Below are 12,879 nucleotides of genomic sequence, written 5' to 3' on the forward strand. Positions count from 1 at the left end.
CACGAGGTAGGCTACATCGCCCTACCCAACCCGCTACTCTGCCCCGTACCTGGTCAAGCCACGCTCCTCCCGCGGGAGCGTGGCGGGGTGCCTCGTGGCGACGTTGGTCTCCTGGCTTGGTGGAATCAGCTCGGGAGTCTTCGTCTTGGCTCGTCTCGTCTTCTTCCTCCTCCTGGATGCACAGCTCCGCTTCCTTCTTTGCTCTCCTTCGCCTTTCTCGTCCTCCGGGGAAACGCCGTTCGCCGACTTCCTAGATCGGCCTTCTTTTGTTGTGGTGACCTCTGTCAGGGGAGGAGCGTCGTCAGGCTGGAATCCCCAGTTAAAGGAGCCCTGGTTATGTACATCCTCGTAAGTCCAGAGGTGATCGTTTTCCTGACGATGCCACTCCTCCTGATAGTGCGGAGTGGGTTGCTGTTGAGAAGGGACAGAAGCGGGTGAGAGGGGGGCAGCTAGCCACCAGTCATGTATATGTTCTTGTTCCCCGGAAGTCTGACCCGCTCCGTCACAATATCACATGTATATTACTTCAGACCCGTCATAAGACAATAAAACCCTCCAATTTGCATCATGGAGTGAGACCGAGTATCTCCTTATGACATTGCTGTCCTCCTCCCTCCTTTGCCCATCCAATCAGCATAGGTGAACATTTGAGCACAAGGCTGCTGAGCATGAGAAATCTAATCCTTTATTTTCACATATATCCATCCGCAGTATGAAATGATCTAGCTAGACGTCTGAACTAATGTAATTAATATGGCTTTGGGTAGTTGGCACCCATTTGGTTATTTTCTTACGTAGCCAACAAGCAGTAGGAAGAGTTTAAGGAGATCCTAAAACTGTTTCAGAAGAGGGCCTATGTATTTGTATTGAGGAAAAGACTATCTATAGCACTTGCATTAAGTCATCTCTGAATGCTGTTGATGTGGCTTGTAGGCAACTGAGCTCAGGTACATTTATCGGCACAGGATTTTGGGTTTCTGGCCAGATGTTCAAACTAATATAACTGATATGGCTTTGGGTGGTTAGCACCCATTTGGTCATTCTCTGCACAAAATACTAAAATAAAAAAAAGAAATTCACTGAAACTGCGAGAGTGGGGTGGATGTTGCAACACAGATTTTTTCAACAGAGGTCCATCAACAAAGACTTTACACAAGGCAGCAATGTGTAATGGCCAGCTCAAAACAGCATTTTCACTGTGACTAGTGGCCAAGTACATCTTTGGCAATGGCAACTGCATCCAAAAACAAAGAGAAAGACCTTACAGGGTAGAGGATAACATAAAGGGCTAGAGTTGTTGAGGCTTATTTACCACTTCAAAGTGGAACTGTATCCCATGACTGTACAGCCCTATTTATGTTAGACCTGTCAGCCTTAGGGTGGTCTTCCCCAAAATCTTTTGCCTTACTCCTCCGGTTTCTGCTAAATTCATTTATGTTGGCCCTAGGACTCTGTTCACTTTCCCACTGCTAATCAGTGCTAAAGTGCTTATGCTCTCTCCCTTCAGCATGGTGAAATTGGCTTATATACATTTGGCACATTTAATCTACCTCTAAGTCCCTAGTAAAGTGGTACCGCATGTACCCAGGGCCTGTAAATTAAAGTCTACCCGTGGGCCTGCAGCACTTATTGAGTAACCTTTTAAACATGTCTTGGGTCTGCAATTGCAGTCTGTGTGTGCAATTTTAATCTCCTATGTCAAACTGGAAAAATAAACCTTTTGCCAGGCCTAAACCTTCCTTATCTGAAAGAGAATATTAGTTATAGATTCCTTCCCAGGTGTCAGACTGGATCCAGAGAACTTTTTTCATAACAGTACCCTTGCGCGTCGGTAGGTGGCGTTGGTCGTCTCCGCGTCCGTCGTCGTTGTTGCCGGAATGACTTTGTGGTGTCTACTTAGATGCTGACCCTGTGTGCTGACGTCCGTTCTTCCTTTTCCGCACCAGGCAGCGCAGATCCGGGGAGAGCGTGGCCCTTGGTCACTTTTTGACTAACTCTTTTTCGACTTTTGTCGACACCTTTTTTGAGTCTAACGACTCCTGGTGCACAAGGGATGTTCAGCCGTTGGCCCGGTTTCAATCATTGGGATTCCTGTCACAAGTTGATGTTGGTAACCAATCCACATCTTGTGTGCCTTTGGTGCCTGGAGCGCGACTACTACCCGAAGTCGTGCTCCGACTGTTGGGCCCTAAACCCGTAGTCTTTGCGGGAGCAGTCCCGAAAGCTTTTGGAAGCTCTGCAGCCCACTCCTCACCGCTCAGTCCAGGTCGAGGGGAATGTCATGAGACCGGTCGTGGATCCATCACCATTCTTCGCACTTATTGGATAAGTCGAAGCACAAGAAGAAGGCGAAAAAGCATAGTCGCTCTTTGCCTTCTCCTCGTCCGATGGCCGTCAAGACGTGGGAACCTAAGCATCGCCCACTGGGACGACTCCATGCTTGCCTCCCATTCTGGGAGCTGGAGCTTCCCCTGCCCAGCTTTGTGTCTTTTACGAAGCCCTCCACTCCATCTTTGGGCAGCCTGACTCCGCTGGCGCACCTTTGGGCCCCGTGGACTTGGCTGGGAGCTCTAAGCCTTCGATGCCGGCAGCTCCATCCTTGGGACCCGTGGATCCACGCCTGGATCCGTACCGGTTGACTTCACGGTACCTTCCCCGGCGCCGATCCAAGTGGCGACACCCCAGACGCCGGCTGCGCCCCCAGCCGGCGTCGACCCCAGCCTCACCCGACATCTCCCCCTACTTTGGCCACAGAGAAGGGAGCCTCCTACGGTGTGGTGTTGCGTAGGGCGGCTGAAGCTTTGGGGCTTGAGCTTCCTATGGTGGCAGTCAGGACTAACCTCCTGAATGAGGTACTTCAGCCGTCAGCCGCCTCTTCGGAGCCCCTTCTGCCTTTTAATGAGGCCCTCACTGACATCCTTCTGGGCACTTGGTCAAAGTCAAAAAGTTTATTATGTTTTGGCTCTCAATGAGGGCCACAAAGTAAAACACACAATATACATCACAAAAAATGAAACAAAAATAAAACCATGCAGTCGAGCATAAGCAAGGTGACACATACAGTCATTAGTCGAGCAGTCCCCAGCACCTCCCCGTGTATTATTAATAAATATCTAAAAAACTTTTAAAAAAGTTAAAAATTCTGTAGCAAAACATTTCATTTGGCGGGCAATAAAGTGCATGGAGAAAAGTATTTACATTTAAAATTCCTAGTTGCAGACAGATTGGTTTTAACCATTTAAGGCGAAAAGGGCGCAATACATTACATACAAACAAAACATGGTTACGATTCTGTACAGCATTACGACAAAAATTACATACAGGAGACACACCGTACCATTTTGCGAGAAGGGAGTTTAGAGGAAGCAGGTCTTGTCTTAATAAAAACCATAGCCTTCGGACTCTATGAGGAATATTCCAAATAAGATATTGTTGGGGCTGTTTGAATAAGTATGTATTTAACAGAGATTGTCTTTCTTTTTTCCTTGATTGGGCTAGCCTATCCAGTTTGTAACATAGTTCCCAGGATGCATTTTTTAATTTCACCTTGAGTTCAGCAAGATCTAGTAAAAACAAGGTGTTTGCATCCAACTCTAGCAGACTTACGGCATTTCTAAAGTTTTTTACTAGTAGAGAGAACTCGTTGAGATCTCCCAAAAGCTCTCTTTTAATAGCTTCTCTAAGGGAACCAATTTTACCTCTAACCAGACAGGCTACCCATCTTACAAGGGCAATCAACCCCTGAACCCACTGGGCACTTGGTCCAAACCCAGCACAGGGGCTACTATGGATAAGATGATTGCCCGATGCCACCATCCTTCCCCGGGTGACCCACTTATCCTCTTCTAACACCCTACCCCAGAGAGCTTGGTGGTCCAAGCCTCAACATCCAAAGGTGCGTTCCCTACTGCCCCCCATAGGGAATCCAAGAAGCTGGTCCATCTTGGGAAGATGTTTTCTTCCGCCAGCTTAGGGCTGCGGTTGGTGAACACCACATGTCTCTTGGGCCGTTCCAGCCACTCTGTGTGGGACACGGTTGCGCAAGTGCTGCCACAGTGCCCGGAGGAGGCCCGGGCCATGATCACCCTTTCTGTCGCAGAGGGTAGAGACTCATCAAAGTTTGCCATCCGGTGTGGGCTGAATACCACTTACTCGCTGGGTAGGACGATTTCAACGTCAGTAGCCCTGAGGCACTAAACCTGGCTGAGGTCCACTGGCTTCTCTGGGGATGTTCAATCGACCCTGTTTGAACACACCCTTTGATGGCCGTCACCTGTTTGGAGACAAGTCGGACAACGCGCTCGAGTGCTTCAAGGACTCCAGGGCTGCGGCCAGATCCTTGGGCCTCGCTGCTACCTCTCGCCCATGCACCCTGCCTTTCGCCCCTCTCTTGGATAAGAAAGGGGTGCCCCACCACGTTCCACCCAGAGCCAAAGACCTGTGCATGCTACCCAGTCTCTGCACGACCGGGGACGTGGGACCCAGTGTTTTGGTTCTGGCGGCCAGCGGGAGCGCCAGTCTACCACTGCCCCCCCTCCCCCCCCTCGCAGCAGCCTTCACACCTTCCTAGTCCCACCCTCCAGGGCCACCAGGGATTTGCCATCACCTCCTCCACTGGCACATCACGCTGGACAAGTGGGTTTTGAAAATTGTCCGAAGGGTCTACTCCCTCCCCTTTGAGACTTCCCCTCCCTCCATGCCACCAACACTCCATCGCATGCCGGAGGATCACTTGGCCCTTGTCCGCCAGGGAGTTACGGGTTTCTTGGCCAAGGGAGCTATCCAACGAGTCCCTGTGCCAGAAGTAGGCCGTGGTTGCTAGTTCCACTACTTCCTGGTACCCTAGAAGGACAAAGGCCTGCGTCCTATCTTAGACCTCTGGGACGACAACCGCTTCCTCCGGAAGGAGAAAGTTCAAAATGTTAACCTTGGCTCAGGTCTTCTCTGCCCTCAACCCTGGAGACTGAATGGTAGCGTTGGACTTGCAGGACGCTTATTTCCACATCCCCTTGTTTCCTGCCCATCGGCGTTACCTACGGTTCACGGTAGGCCACAAGCATTTTCACGAAAGTGATGGCGGTGGTTACAGCTCATCTGCGCAGATCAGGGGTGGCAGTCTTTCCCTATCTCGACGATTGGCTGTTGAAAGTGGGCTCACCCGAGGCTATAGCCTCCCGGCTACGGCAGACCTCCTGCATTCGCTGGGGTTCACTATCAATGTGCCAAAGTCGCACCTGATTGCCTTTCAGAAGCTCCTTTTCATGGGAGCAGTTCTGGATACAGCTCAGTTTTGGGATTATCCGCCAGAACAGCGAGTCTGGGATATTCGGGCTATGATACCGATGTTTCAGCCTCTATCCCGGATTTCGCGGAGAATTACCCTGAGGCAGCTGGGTCTCATGGCCTCCTGCATCCTGCTCATGGATCATGCCAGGTGGCGTATGTGTACTCTGCAGTGGGACTCGAAGTTCCAGTGGTTGCAGCATCAGGGGAAATCATTTAGATGTCGTCCAGATCTCGCAGGGGGCTGCAAGTCAGTTGCAGTGGTGGCTAACAAACCCGTATTGGGTCAACCTCGGATCCCTCTCCCTTATCCAACCAGAGTTCACAGTAGTGACAGATGCGTCACTCCTGGGATGGGGTGGCCACATGGGAGAGGTGGAGATCAGAAGCCTCTGGTCTCTGGCAGAGTACGGGCTCCACATCAACCTTCTGGAGCTTCGGGCAATTCGTCTTGCAATGAAGGCGTTTCTTCCTTCTGTCAAGGGAAGAGTAGTGCAGGTGTTCACGGACAACACCACCGCCATGTGGTACTGAAACAAACAGGGCAGGGTGCTATGTCATAAGGCTCTTCGCCTTTGGACATGGCTGGACCATCCGGGCATATCTCTGGTGGTTCAACCCCCGGCAGGTTCCCTTAATACCAGGGCGGATGAACCCAGCTGCCGGTGCATGATGGATCAACACCCGGCAGGTTCCCTTAATACCAGGGCGGATGAACTCAAATGCCGGTGCATGATGGATCACAAATGTCGTCTTTACTCGGAGGTGGTGCAAGGTCTCTTTCAGCAGTGGGGAGAGCCTTAGTTAGATCTGTTTGCCACCAAAGGGCCATTGACCCATCCTTAGGGCCATGAATCTTTTTTCCATACTGCTGCATAAGTGCATTTAGATATGGCAACGCAACACCAGGCCTAAACCCCGAAATAACCTTCCAGGCATGTTTGTTTTGCCAGTTCTGCCCTGGCAGAGTGAAAAGACCAGAACAGGACTCTTTTATTTATTTTTAATGTTTTTAGGGCCTGCTGGGGCGGGTTCGTTTCTCAGTATTCGGTTGATTCAAGCATTTGCAGTTAGTGTTCTAGGTAGCAGCTATGTTTTTGTCCCACTTGGCTGAGCCATCCAGCAAGCTCAGGCACGTCACCAAGGGTGAAAATGCAACACAGGGTCAAGACTGATTTGCATATAGCTGTATCTGAAATGGGGTGGCGCAGTGTGCTAAAGAATGATGATGGATTCAACCCAGATCTGTGACTGGGGGTAAATGTCTGAAAAGTTTCAGCGCTCCATCCATCATGTCCTTGTATTTTCCTTGTCCGGTTCTCAGCGCTGACCTCCTAACCAAACAAAATCCTCAATCTGTCACAATGAATGTGCAGAAGAAACAACCAAGGTCTTGACGATGTGCCGAGCAGCATGTTATGCAAATGGAACAGCCACGTCTTTAGTTTCTTCTGAAACCCTGCTAGTGAATCACATGCTCTCAGTGAAAGTGGCAGACCAATCCACAATTTGGGTCCATGGTATGCGAAAGACCAACCACCCTGCCGTGATCTCCTGAACTTAGGAATCGAGGCCAGATCTGGATGGCTTGAATGCAGGGAGCGGTTGGAAGAGTATTTTGACACCAAACATCTTAAGTACAGAGGCCCTGTGTTTGCAAGGCACTTTTGCATATAGCAGAAGGTCTTAAATTGGACCCAATGGGCAGCCACTGCCAGGTACACAGCTAACTGGTTGTAGAAGTGTGCCTAGGTGGACACAGTAGCTTATGGGCTTCCACATTTTGAACAATTTGAAGTTGTTTAAGCAGGGCTTTAGCCATACTCGGGTAGAGCACGTTTCCATAATCCATTCTGGAAATAATTAAAGTCTGAATCTGAATTACTGTTCGTTGGGCTGCAGCCGGTAGACAAGCTAACATATTTTCTTCAGGCATTTAAGGATGCCAAAGCATATCGCTGCTGCTTTATTTATCTGGAGACTCATGGATAGTTTATCATCAATCCATACTCCCAGACTTTTCTCCACCTGCATTGGGGGTTGAGGCCAGGGTAGAAGGCTAGAGATGAGAACTCCAGAGATGGGGATGGTTGCCTACCAAAACGACCTCTGTTTTGCCCCCTTTGAGCTTCAGCGAATAATTGATGTTCATCCAGGCCGAAACTTGAGCCAATCAGTTGCTAAGAGCATCAGCATTTTAAGTGTCACTAGAAGATAAGGACAACATCATTTAGGTATCGTCTGCATATGAAAAGAGTCCATCCATGGGCCTCAACAATGTCAGCAAGAGGCTGGGCAAATAGATTAAATGTAAATGTAAAATGTAAATTGATACTTGTATAGCGCACTACTCACCCGCAAGGGTCTCAAGGCGCTTGTATGAATACCGCTGTGGAACCCATCCTGGCTTTCCCTGTGAGGCGTCCACTCCTGGGCACCCCCAAGGTGGAGGCCAGGCATCCTTAGGAGAGGACTCAAGGTAGAACCGTGAGGCACCCTGGAGGTTCACAGATGGGATTTTGTGAATACACCGGATAGGTGCGATTATGCAGGAAAGATCTAATCCAAGCTAGGGATGTACCCTGCACTTTCTTCCTTCCAGGTGACCCAGCAGAGTGGAATGATTCACAGTATCACATGTGGCACTGAGATCTAATAGAATAAATTCAGCTCAACTGCCAGAATCGAATTGGCTATGCAGATATTCCATGACACCAATGATAGCGGATTGAATGCTTTAATATGCCCTGAATCTTGATTGTGATGGATACAAGATCTCATTCTGCTCCACATAGGATGTAGGTTGCCAATTACAAGCCTTTCCAGCACCGTAGCTAAGGTAGGCAACAGAGAGAGTGGCCGATAATCAGACCATAAAAGCAGGTCAAGATTAGGCTTTTTTATTAGGGGCGTAACTAAAGCCCTCTTCCATGCCAAAAGGCACCCTGCCTTCTGCAAGGGATACATTCAAAATCTGGGTAAATGCACCATAGTAAACATGGCCAACTTACTCAAAATAGAAGGGGGGCAGGGGTCAAGCGGGGACCCAGATCTAATGACAGACAGCAAGAAAATGAATGAAGATACTTATATTGGGGCAAAAGCGTTCAATACACCGGACACCTGTGGAGGATGTACATTTTCACAGGCACTCAAAGTATTAGAAAAAGTTGCTTGAATATCCATTATTTTGTGTTCGAGGCATGAGGGCTGCTGAATTCGTATCTGTGCATAGATCGCCGCCTAGTGTTGGGTCCGGATGATTGCACATTGTTGTCCTGGAAGAGTCTTCGAAGTATCACGAGATAGGTGGCTCCTCCCCTGGACTACAGTGCGCATGGGCATCCTCTCCATCCTCATATTGTTTTTTTCCGCCATTGGGTTCGGATGTCTAATCTCAACTCCAGTTAAATAACTAGTACTCTTTCTATTCCTAAGGCCAAAAGGCCTTCTTAGCGTCGGTATTGTATTGTTCGGTGCCTGGCCCTTTCGGTTCTTCGATCGGCGTAGAAAGAAGTTTCTCTCGACAACACAGGCCCAGACTACATCGACGATGGAACGGACCCCGTTTAAGCGGTGCCCCGTTTGTAATTCAAAGTATTCGAACTTAGATGTGCACCCGGTGTGCAATACATGTTTGTCCCCCGACCACGACGAGTCGAAATGTTTCGCCTGCTCAAGGTTCCGCTCAAAGAAGACTATTCTACTTCGACGCGCTGCGAGGCAGTCGGCCCAGCAGTCGGCACCAGCACCTGCGAACATCTTCGATGCCGGGGACGAGGACCTCTTCCAGGATGAGGAAGAGGCAGAAGAGGACGTTCCCGAAGAAATGTCGGAACCGGCGTCGGAGCAGGACTCCAATTTCGAGGTGGACGAGCCAGACGAGGAGTTCGTCCACGACCAAGACGTCGTCGAGGTAGGGGACAACGATGAGGCCCTTGCGGCCGTTGATGACGACTCCGGTGGAGAACCGAGTCCGCCCGCAGTTCCGGGGCCTATCATTAACATTCAGCCCTCTCCGGCTCCGGTCGAGGCATCGCCGAAAAGGCCTTAGCCAAGGTCCATCCTCTTGGTCTACAGCTCCGCGACATAGCCAGGCTAAGACCCTTTCAAAGGAGCCATCGGTCGATTCTTCGAAATCGAAACCGAAACAAACGGAGCCGAAACCGAAACTACTCCAGATGGTGATCGGTTCGACGTCGACTAACACCTCGAAGGTTGTCGATGATCCTTCGACGCAGAAGATACCCGTCGGTGCCAAGACTGGGGCTTCGAAGCAAGGCTCGGCCACCAAGCACGTCGCCTCGAAGGGCTCGGCGTCGACGCCAGCGTCGACGACCAAACATGGCAAGAAGAGCAAAGGCCTTCCATTGGGTAAAGGTCTCCAGCCACCCCTCTCAGGACTCAAGGTTGGGCTGGCGAAAAGGGTCGAAGCCACGGCCAAGGACGCCCCGAAATTGTCGACGACGTCCAAGGATGGAGGCGCACCGCGCCGGGAGCTCGATTCGACGCGGTCAAGCGAGCGGCCTACACAGGCGTCGAAGAAACCCGAAACAGCCGCTTCAGGTTCGAAGCATGCGGAATCGACGCCGCTTAAGTTTGGCCTTCTGCCCACGGCCCGTCCAAAGCATCTCGAGGCTTCCAAAATGGCGAAGGTGTCCTCACATGCACAGGTCGTCTATCATGAGCCTTCTTACGACAACCAGACAAAACTGTTTATTGACTCTGAGTCGGGCAGGCTTACCGTCCACAAGCGGAAGATCGCGCCTGAACATCCGTTGGAAGGTTACAGGATTCCCCTCAAAAAGAAAATGGTCTCCACCACCTCTCCGGTTCTTGTTGAACCTCTTCAGGACTATTCGCACCATACTGTTCATTCTCCAACACAGAGTGAGGAGGACTTGAATGTGGACTATAGCCAAATGGCCTTCTCTTACAACACTGACACTGATCAGGATGCCTCAAATCAATGGTCAGGAGCAGGAGATCAAGGCGATGACACTGATGACCCCCATACCGCTCCAGACTCTCAGTCCTACAATGTGAAACAGTCTCCAACTGAGGACACTGCAGCATTCAAAGCATTAATAGAGCGGGCAGCCCTTAAACATGACGTTGAAATGCATGCTGAGCCAGTGGATGACGATTTCTTATTCAACACCTTCTCCACATCTGAACGCTCCACCAAAACTCTGCCCATGCTTAAGGGGGTCCTCAAGCATGCCACAGCCATTTTCAAGGAACCAACCAAAGCCAGGGTTATCAATCCCAGGATCGACAAGAAATACAGGCCTGCCCCAGTGGACCCCACCTATATCAAAGGCCAGCTCCCCTTGGACGCCCTCGTGGTGGCTAATGCACGCAAAAGGGCTGACTCTCAATCAACTGGTGACGCTCCCCCTCCGGACAAAGAGTCCAAGATCTTTGAAGCGTCTGGGAAGCGTGTTGCAGCGCAAGCCGCTAACATTTGGAGAATAGCCAATACACAGGCCCTGTTGGCTAGGTACGACAGGGCGCACTATGACACCCTAGAACAATTAATGCAGCACATGCCTGATATGTACAGGGAGGCAGCGGAAATGGTTATACAAGAGGGCAAACTGATCTCCAATGCGTCAATCAAATGCGCACTGGACGCAGCAGACACTGCAGCGAGGGCAGTAAATACTAGCGTGATGCTGCGACGCCATGCATGGCTATGCATCTCAGGCTTTAAATCAGAGGTCCAAACTACTCTTCTCAATCAGCCGTTTAATCCGGACTTCCTGTTTGGACCGGAAGTTGACACCACACTTGAGAAAATGAAAAAAGACACTGAGACAGCGAAATCCATGGGGGCTCTTCAGTCACAGCAGTTTCGGGGAAGTTCCTTTCGTCGCTCCGGTAACAGGGGAGCAACAAGAGGACAGGCTCTACAGCATTCCCAGGACGCCACGGGTAACACGCAATCTGCCTACACAAAAAACACCAGAGGTGGATACCGTGGAAATAACACCAAAGGGAGAGGCAGCGGCAATAACAACGCCAGTTCCTCCACTCCCAACAAACAGTGACTTCTTGTCACTGCCCCCCGACCATCTAACACCTGTCGGGGGAAGACTCCAGCAGTTCCTGCCACTCTGGGAAAACATCACAACAGACAGGTGGGTGAGACAACTTATCCGGTACGGCTATTGTCTAGAACTAACCTCCACCCCCCCCCCCAACATACCCCCAAGAAACCGTCCTATGTCCGCAGAGCACTCGCTCTTATTGCAGCAAGAAGTGCTCTCCATGCTGCAAAAAGGAGCCATAGAACTCGTACCTGTCGAAGAAAGGGGTGCAGGGGTGTACTCCCTGTACTTCTTGATTCCAAAAAGGGACGGGTCCCTGCGGCCTATTCTAGACCTCAGACCCCTCAACCAATACATCCTTTCGGAGCACTTTCACATGCTAACCTTACAACAAGTCCTGCCGCTGCTCCGTAAGGGCGACTTCCTAGCCACCCTGGATCTCAAGGATGCGTATTTCCACATTCCCATTCACCCAAGTCACAAAAAGTATCTCAGGTTCACAATCAACAGTCAGCATTACCAATTCAAGGTTCTGCTGTTCGGGGTCACTACTGCTCCCAGGGTTTTCACCAAGTGCTTAGCGACTGTGGCAGCGCACCTTCGCAGGCAAGGTGTTCACGTGTATCCCTACCTGGACGACTGGCTCCTGCAGGCCAACTCTGCCATGCAGTGCGGCCGCGACATGTCGCGGACCATTCACCTCCTTCACAGTCTGGGGTTCTCTCTCAACTACGCAAAGTCTCACCTGCAGCCAGCCCATGTGCAACAGTACCTGGGGGCAACACTAAACACCCAGTCGGCCACGGCGCAGCCGAACCAGGCCAGGGTCAACAGCATGCAAACGCTCATTCGGAGGTTCCAACCTCAGCGGTCCCTCCCAGCGCAGGTTTTCATGCAACTGATCGGCATGATGGCATCCTGCATATTCATAGTCCCGCACGCGAGGCTGCACATGCGTCCCCTTCAAGAATGCTTAGCCCGTCAGTGGAACCAGGCTCATGGACATCTAAAAGACCTAGTGTTGGTGACCGGTCGTGCTTACAACTCTCTGCATTGGTGGACCCCACAAAACCTTTGCAGGGGACGACCGTTCCAAGAGCCTGTCCCACAGATAGTGCTAACGACGGACGCATCTCTCCAGGGTTGGGGAGCGCATGTCCTCCACTACACAGTGCAGGGGCTATGGACAGCACAACAGCAGAGGATGCATATCAATGTGTTGGAACTCATGGCGATCTTCATGGCACTAAAGGCATTCAAGTTGCACCTGTGCAACAAGGTTGTGTTAGTCCGGACGGACAACATGACCGCCATGTATTACATCCAGAAGCAGGGGGGCACGCACTCCCCGCAGCTGTCTCACCTGGCCCAGAGCATGTGGAAGTGGGCCATTCAGAGGAACATCTTCCTCATGGCGGAGCATCTCCCGGGTGTCGACAACCAAATGACGGACCTGCTCAGCAGGCACAGTCATCAGATGCACGAGTGGGAGATCTACCCGTCGGTTCTCCATCCGTACTTCCAACAGTGGGGTCATCCAGAC

The 12,879-nt window shown here is 50.9% G+C and overlaps 1 protein-coding gene across 2 annotated transcripts in view; it reads left to right on the forward strand.

The window, feature by feature from the left end:
• ECPAS (Ecm29 proteasome adaptor and scaffold) overlaps window positions 1-12,879 on the forward strand; it is a 780,178-nt gene that overhangs the window by 132,959 nt on the left and 634,340 nt on the right. The window lies entirely within an intron of this gene.

The sequence above is a fragment of the Lissotriton vulgaris genome, chromosome 3_1 (assembly GCF_964263255.1).
Source record: "Lissotriton vulgaris chromosome 3_1, aLisVul1.2, whole genome shotgun sequence".
Classification (NCBI taxonomy): domain Eukaryota; kingdom Metazoa; phylum Chordata; class Amphibia; order Caudata; family Salamandridae; genus Lissotriton; species Lissotriton vulgaris.